Genomic DNA, 8,176 nt, shown 5'->3' on the forward strand with positions numbered 1-8,176 from the left:
CTATATTATTTATTCTGTAACATAGCGTCCAGCTATGAAGTCCACTAACTGCACCCTATAAGCTTGAATCTGTGTTTTGTCACCACCTAAATCATGGCTGCAATTTCTTGGCAAAAGGAACCACTTTTGTCGTATCTTTTCTTGTAAAACTGTGGTAGGAATAAGTTGGGTAAATGGGAAGTCAACAATACTCCACCAAACAAAATCTTAACTAAACATCATGCAAAGGGAATGAAGGTGAATAACAAAACAACAATTACAAAAGTAAACCAAGCTCTTAACTCCTTGTTTTGATTTTCACGTGCCCACAAGAACACCTACCCAAGAACACACAAAGTTTATGGTTTTTACTTGTACGCAGAATGCATTTACATATATATCAGTGGACATAAATTGTTAGATATTGTACAGAAACTATGATTAAATTCACCGTTCTTAGATTGGCACTCTTCATGTTGGTTCTGGTTCTTCGTCCCAGTACCGAAGGCCAGGTAGTAGTCCCTGTGGTACCACTCACCCCTTTTATCCCTCGCCCACTCTGCAATTACCAAATGGCCCTTGCTAATCAAGCCTGTTTATATCTCCCATTCACACAAGTACCTCCTCAAGCACCTCGCGCCCCATTTGGTCCACCATCACCTCCATCTGATGACGAAAGACACGAGCACAGGCATGGACATGGGCATGGACATAGGCATGGTCATGATGATGATAACGATAATGAACATGAACATGAGCAAGAGCATAAGCATAATCGTGGACATGGGCATAGACAACGTCATCATCGGAGGCATCACCGACATAGAAACACACCTATGGAAGATGAATGTTGCAAGTGGCTGTCACAAGTTGATGATCAATGTGTTTGTGATCTTCTTGTTCGTTTGCCTCCTTTCCTTGCGAGACCTGTTCATAAGTACTCTGTAATAGTTGGTGGCTCATGCAACATCACTTACGCATGTGGAAGTCGATTCAGGGTCTAAAATCTATGTAGGACTTTTAACAGTTTTTATGCTTTTGTAGTTTCTGTAGATTGTGATTCTATAAAATTTTCAAGCGTTATCTTTATTTTTGGATCTAATAAAAAAAATCATAATTTGTGTTTTTGTTTTTTTATATCAATCATCAATGTATGTTTATGGTGCAACATGCTATGTTAATTACCAAAAAATTCTGGTTTTCCTAGGTTTTTTGGTTTTCGGTTCTAGACCCGTTTTATCTGATTCAACATGGCCCACTTTATAGTTTTCGGATTTTCTGATTCTAGACTCACTTTACCTGATACCATATCCGAAACCGGTTCATATATACCGGTCGGCTTTCAGTCCTATAAAATCTCGTTAACCGGTCTCCGGGTTTTTTGGGTCCGGGTCCATCAGGATCGGGTTTGAACCCACTTTCATCCATAGCTTAGCCTTTATAATATTGCAAACAAAATTTTAAAATTACAAAAGAAGTAAGATATAAATAACGGTACTAATTAACTTTAAATCAATAGAAATACATAGAACAAAAATACTTTTTTTTTGTTTTTTTGTTTTTACTATACAAACCTAACATTTGTAGTTTTTTAATACCAATTCGTTGAAAAAAATTATTAAATTTTTTTTATATATTTAAAAAAAACATTTTAACGATTTTGAATAAAAAACTTCGATTTTAAGTTTGTAAAGTCAAAAATAAAAAAATTAGATATCTTAAAGTATTTTTTTTTTTATATTTCTAGGGTTTTTAGGTTTATTCATTTTCTATTGATGTTGTTTATATATATATATATATATATATATATATATATATATATATATATATATATATAGAGAGAGAGAGAGAGAGAGAGATATATGATTTTTGTGAAAAGGGTAAGAAATAATATAAACCATTGATTTATCAAAATCAATGATTTATATCAAATAAGGGTCTAAATGTAAAATTTAAAGTTGATATTAAATTTATAAAATTTTAAAAGGTAATTAGGGGTATAATTCTAATTCAGTAATCTTTAACCCCAAAATTATAGGAATCGGATTTAGGTATCATTTTCAAATCCCTGGATATTAACTTTTAAATTGATTTTAGATTATCCTAAACAACTAACACAATCATATATATTATACAGTATATACATACCATTCCAATCATCTTTTAAGAATCATATATATTATACAGTATATACATACCATTCCAATCATCTTATATGAACTTAAACTAGTAGACCTAAATAAATAACAAAATTATATATATTATATATTCTATATATCCAATTCCAAACATCTTATATGTACATAAACTAGTAAACCTAAACAAATAACAAAATCATATATATTAAACATTTTATACATTTAATTCCAAAAAAGGAAAACATACCTTTGCATATTTCAGAAAAATCAGAAAAAAGAGAAAGAACCCCTAAAAACCGGAAAACCACAGTGATGTTAAATGCCACTAGAATAACACCTAAAATCACCAACAAAAAGCACCAAATTACCAACAAATCATAAAAATGAAAGAAAATACGCAAATCACCAAAAAAATATGAAGTCAGGTCTTACCTACTGTCGGAGACTATTGTGTGTCGTTAGGTAGTGCGTTGTCGGACTGTAGTGGCTGTAGACAAGTAGTGCTAGTCTTTGGTGGCTGAATTTCTATAAATTGAACCAAAAAACCCAAAATTGAACCCAAAATGTGTGAAATCAACAAAAGTATAATAGATGAAGTTTTATACCGGTGAAAGGCTGTTAAATCGCGTTGGTGTTGTGTTACCAGAATATGGTGGCCGAAGATGGGCGGTGGTAGCTAAATTTGTAGAAAATCAACCACAAAAAAGTCAAAATCAGACCCAAAATGTGTGAAATCACGAAAAGTATAATGGATGAAGTTTATACCGGAAATGCAGTAAATAAGCGCAGAAAAGCAGTCGTCGGTCGAGAGAGAGTGCTTTGGGATGTTCTTCCTGTTCGACTTTGAATGAAAACCCTTTAGGGTACGGAAGACTCTATTACCCTATGCCTACGACAAGTCATCGGTATAGGGTTAACGAAAACGATGTCGTATTGAGTTTCACGCAAATATAATAATAATAATAACTATTTGTGTCGAGGAAAAGTCGTCGGTATAGCTTTCACAAAATGACAACGTTTCTTTTTTCTAGACCGCGTAATAAAATTAAATGGAAAATATAATTTTCGCTCCCTATATCGATGACATGTCGTCAACATAGGTTTTTAGAGAATCGCGTAAAAAATATATGTTCTCGTCGGAGCTATGGTTATGACACAACGCCAACATAGATTTTCAGGTCAATAAAAGTTAGCAAAATTTAGGCGACAACGTGTCGTCGTCATAGCTACATTTTCAGCGACGACTTGTGTCGTCGACATAAGTTTCGTCGCCCTATTGGTCTATTTCTTGTAATGTGAAGCGGCCTTTTACAAACAATTTACTTCCAACACACAAATTCCAAATCATATTAGCAAATTCTTCCCCATCTTTTATGGCACTCAAGTCAGTCACGACTGCATCTGATGGATATAAACACCCTCACATCGTGTTACAAGATCTTACTTCATCACGCCTGAATCCTACCATCAAGGACATCAAAATCGAGTCAAGAACCTTTGGGCATGAAGCTTCATATGCCTACATTTCAAAGTGTTTAAAAAGAGATCGGAGACCACTAGTCTTCAATTATGGTTTAGGATATCTAGTTTGAAAGTTTACATTAATGACGAATTTGGGTTCTATATGCCTCTTAGAGATGATATCGTGAGAATTGGTTTAGACGATGTTATATTTCTTTTTAGGAGATTGTGTCTAATATGGTTGCTGTTCCACCAGAGCTAGAAGTGGATGCTGCTTTAACGCCAGACATCTATGGTGAGACTTACCGGATTTTGGCATAGTTATTGGAGCTCAAGGCATGGTTTAAGGATCAAACCATGTGCCATTTTTGTGCTTGTTCGCTTCTTATTGTGTTTGAGAATCGATTGGATTAAAAAGGCGTGATTCCAAATGCGCAAGTCAAGATTATTGATTATGTGCATGTTACAGAATGTGAATGTGTGATTGATCATAACGTTTTGTGCGAATTATGCTATTTGATAAAGTTTATATTCGAGGTGTTGATTTACATAGTGGGTAAAAGCAATACACAAAGGCTAATGAAAGGAAATGTAACACCCGATTCAAGGTACTTTTCATTTTGACCCTTGGTAAGTATATACATTGCATATTTGGTCCCTAGGGGCAGTTTTTCCATTTTCCGAAAACTCGTAGTACGCGGGGCGCACTCCTTGTACGTGGGGCGTACGCATGCAGGGGCCAAACCCTAAAACTTAGGGTTTGGATCCTATTTAAACAACTTAATAAACCTTGATCCTCTCATTTCTCAGCCTCCATAGCCCTTTTAGTCCCATTTCGAAACCCTAGCCCCTCTTGAAGAGATTTGACCATCTTGTGTGTGTTTTTAGTGTGTGTTGGTGAGATTTGAAGGAGAAGAGCTTAGAAGAAGGAGCCTTGATCAAAGGAGATCTTATAGATCCAAACTTTTCACACCATTTCCAGCTTCATTGAGGTATAAAGCTTGGAACTTTCTTCTTGTATGCTTAGATCTAGTCTTTATGAGGTTTTGGTCCGTTTTTGGTTGTATGAGGAGATCTAGTGGTTTTCTTCCACTCCAGAAGTTAGGAGTTGCTTCTCTTGATCTTCGTGAGGTCCCTAGCCCATAAATTTAACATCTTGATGGTTGTGGATCAACCATGCAAGTGTTTAGGTCCATTTGGTGAAAGTACAATGCTAAAATTAAGGTTTGGGTTCTCTTGAGCAATACAAAGGCTCAAAGTTCACGACTTTATGGATTAAGATGTTCCATAAGAGTTAGATATGAAGTTAGACGAAAAGGTATTAAGGGAATAAGACCCTAAGTTGGAGTTTGGGACTGTGGCCAGTACGTCGGGCGTACTCCGTAGTACGCTGTGTGTACCGGGTCAGTAGGCCGAAGGTCGGGTCAACGCGAGTACGCGGTATGCACGAAGGGTATGCAGGACGTACGCATTGGTTGGGCTCTTTTCGTTTTAGGCCTTCTTTTGGAATTGGACTCCCTTTGGACTTTGGGCCTTACCTGGATTTTGGGACTTGTATCTGTTGGGTCTTAGTTGGACATTAGGTTTATAGTTTGGGCCATTATTGGGCCTTGGACTAATATAGGGTTATTGGGCCAAGCTAGTTGGGCCCAATAAGGGAAAAGGTAGGATAGTCTTTTTACCCTAGAGGTTGAGGGTGTTGGGTCGGGGACCCCGGGTATGAAACTGACTAATTCTTAATTAGGGTATTGTTTGATTGTTTAGCGTAGGGACCTTCCATATCAGTAGTCCGAGCATTTATCTGATTTTCAGCAGTTTGAGGTGAGTCTCCTCATAGTGTTTAGCGGGTCGAAGGCACCAATTCCAACCCACGATTTATTATGATTAGGAAGCTAGTTGTATGTGTGACTCTTGCATGTGTAGTATGTGATATGTATAGCGGGTGGGGCCCGATGCCAGGCGGGGCCTAGTGATTGTATTGTATGTTATTTGTCTTAGTGATTTTAGCATGTGTTTTATGTGTCTGTATGAATGTCGGGCGGGGGCCGATGCCAGGCTGTGACATCCCCAATTTATCGGCCAAAAAAGACCGATTTAATTTATGCTTTTAAAATAAAATCATAGTAATCTTTTTAAAAGATGTTGCGTAATTTGTCCCCAAAACAAAACATGATAAAAATTTATCAAAACATTTCTTAAAGAAATATATATTTTCATTTTATATCAAAATCTCGGGATGTCATGTTTCGATACAGATCAAAAGCATAAACAGTACATTATAAGCCTTACAACAGTTATGTACAACTACTGGCCTATAATCCAAAAATCTCTCATCATCATCCGACTATGCTCGGGTTCCACTACCTGTAATATAAAAAGTTGAGTGGGTCAGGTTTGGGAGCCTGGTGAGCATATAGGGTTTTCAACCCACAAATAATAATAAATTTATTAAATTCATCAACCAACAATAACCTTGATTACCCATTCCCGTTATCCTCACTTTACGTCCCTAAACACCTATCACAAGGGACCTAGCCTAAGGATTATCATCGGGATGGACATTACTGCTAAGGGGACTCCTCAGCCATACATGTCCTTAAGGCAACCATGAGGGGGATGGAGTACACCAATGAACATATAGTTCACCAACACCTACAGGTTGCAAACCTGCTAGCGTTCCAATGGACTGTCTAGAAAGGTCAGTGGTCGTCATCTATACTCCGCTATATTACTACAACAACAACACAAAAACAACATCGAGGCCTCTCATCATTTTAACACACATCAACTATTTCGTCTACCCATGTTTTACCCAACATATTTGTAGATAAAAATACATATACAGTTTCAAACTTGTATAAAACATCTATTCAACAGTCATCTCAAATAAACAATCAATATAATTACACATAGCACATATTTTACAGAAAATACTTCATATCTATGTGTAAGATGAAAGTGACTATACACTCACTTGATTTAACGATAATTACGCAGCACTTCGTTTCCTAAAACAATCGTTTCTGATAAAACCGGGAGCTTTAATGAAAAACCGGGCTCTGCGAGGGTGGAGCTTCAAAACCACACAGATAAATTTCTTAGGCTCTTCGGACACTTCGGGACGTGTTTCGGGTGTTGGGTATAATACCGGGGCTTTGGGGGAAGTTGGAATGAAAGAAATATGGATTTAGGGGTGAAAAAGGGCAATTTTCTAAAATATACCCGGGAAGTCTCGCACCCTTCTATTTATAGGGGCGAGGTTCGGAGCTCCGGCCGAAGGAAGGGACACACGACAGCTTCGGATAGGAGGGGGGCATGTGGCTCGCATGCGAGGGTGCCAGGCGTCGGATGCGAGGCTCGGACACGTGGTGATGCGAGACCAAGACACGGAGAAAGCACGAGGCAGGTTCTGATTGGTCGAGCCTTCGGTGCGAGGAGGGTGCGACACGCGTCGACAGGTGGCCTCGGATGACTCAACAAATCGGACACGCGGTATGCTGCGAGCGAGGGTGACGTGGCCGAAGTTGAGCCATGCGAAATTCCTCGGTTTTAGCATTTTTCTTGATTTTTGTGTCCCAAACTTCTAAAATCCATAACTTTCGCATACGGGCTCCGTTTTTGACGTTCTTTATATGCCCCAGACCTCAGCAAATTCAGGGCACATCTGACCTTTTGGTCAGTAGGACATGAACATGTGAAGAAACACACCCCCCCCCCCCGCGTCAGATAGCCACCTCATGGTTTTGATGGGGTCCTGAGTCCCATAAAAATTCGGGGGCTTCATGTTATCAAAGTCCCGGTAATGGAATGCCCGACTGGCTCCTCCCCTGCCGTTATTACAGTTGTTGAAGCTGCTGCGGCAGCCGTCTCCATGAGGGCTACGTAACGCTCATCAAAATACTCCATCATGGCGGTCTTGATAGACCCAAACATCTCCGACAATTGAGTCCGGAACATCGCAACTGTTGGATAAGGTGTCTAAGTCCATAACTATATTTGGTATGTACTTGACCCGGTTTAGCATGGTCCATTTGGGCTGCACTTCACTAGAACAATTTGGAGTTTTGTGAAGAGGATATTGGTGATTTATTAATATATTATAAGTTATAATATATTAATATGAAATCATATTATTTAATTAGTATTGATCAAGAATTAATTTTGAATTAATTTTGTGATCAAAAGAGACTAATTAAATAAATGGGGATTGATTATGTAAATCATTCATTCTTATAATGTGGGCTAAGGATCCACGATTCCTTATGTTGGGCTTAACCCATGTGGTGACCCATGGATACTCCGTGGAGGTTAAAACCCATGGATCATGAAGAATGTGGAAAGTCATGCACATTAGGGTTTACATGGTGTAACCCTAATGTAACCTCACTATATAAGTAACCCCCTAGCTATCAAATTCGGCACTAGTGAAAGTATACAAGAGTGTAGCCGATTTTGTGAGCATTAGAGTCCTCTTCCAAGTTTCCAAATGTTAGTGGTGATTTGTGATTCCACTTGAGGCATTCACGCTATTGGTGCTAGGCTCTTAAAGCTCCAAGCTACAACAAAAGGTATGTTATCTAACTTGTTTTATTACCCAA

General features: G+C 38.1%; 1 pseudogene; it reads left to right on the forward strand.

Moving 5' to 3' along the window:
• Nucleotides 1-551: 551 nt before the first annotated feature.
• LOC145114125 (inositol polyphosphate multikinase beta-like) lies at nt 552-4,202 on the forward strand (annotated as a pseudogene).
• Nucleotides 4,203-8,176: the final 3,974 nt, after the last annotated feature.

This window comes from Lactuca virosa, chromosome 1 (assembly GCF_052849685.1).
Source record: "Lactuca virosa cultivar CGN04683 chromosome 1, Lactuca_virosa_CGN04683_v6, whole genome shotgun sequence".
Classification (NCBI taxonomy): Eukaryota; Viridiplantae; Streptophyta; class Magnoliopsida; order Asterales; family Asteraceae; genus Lactuca; species Lactuca virosa.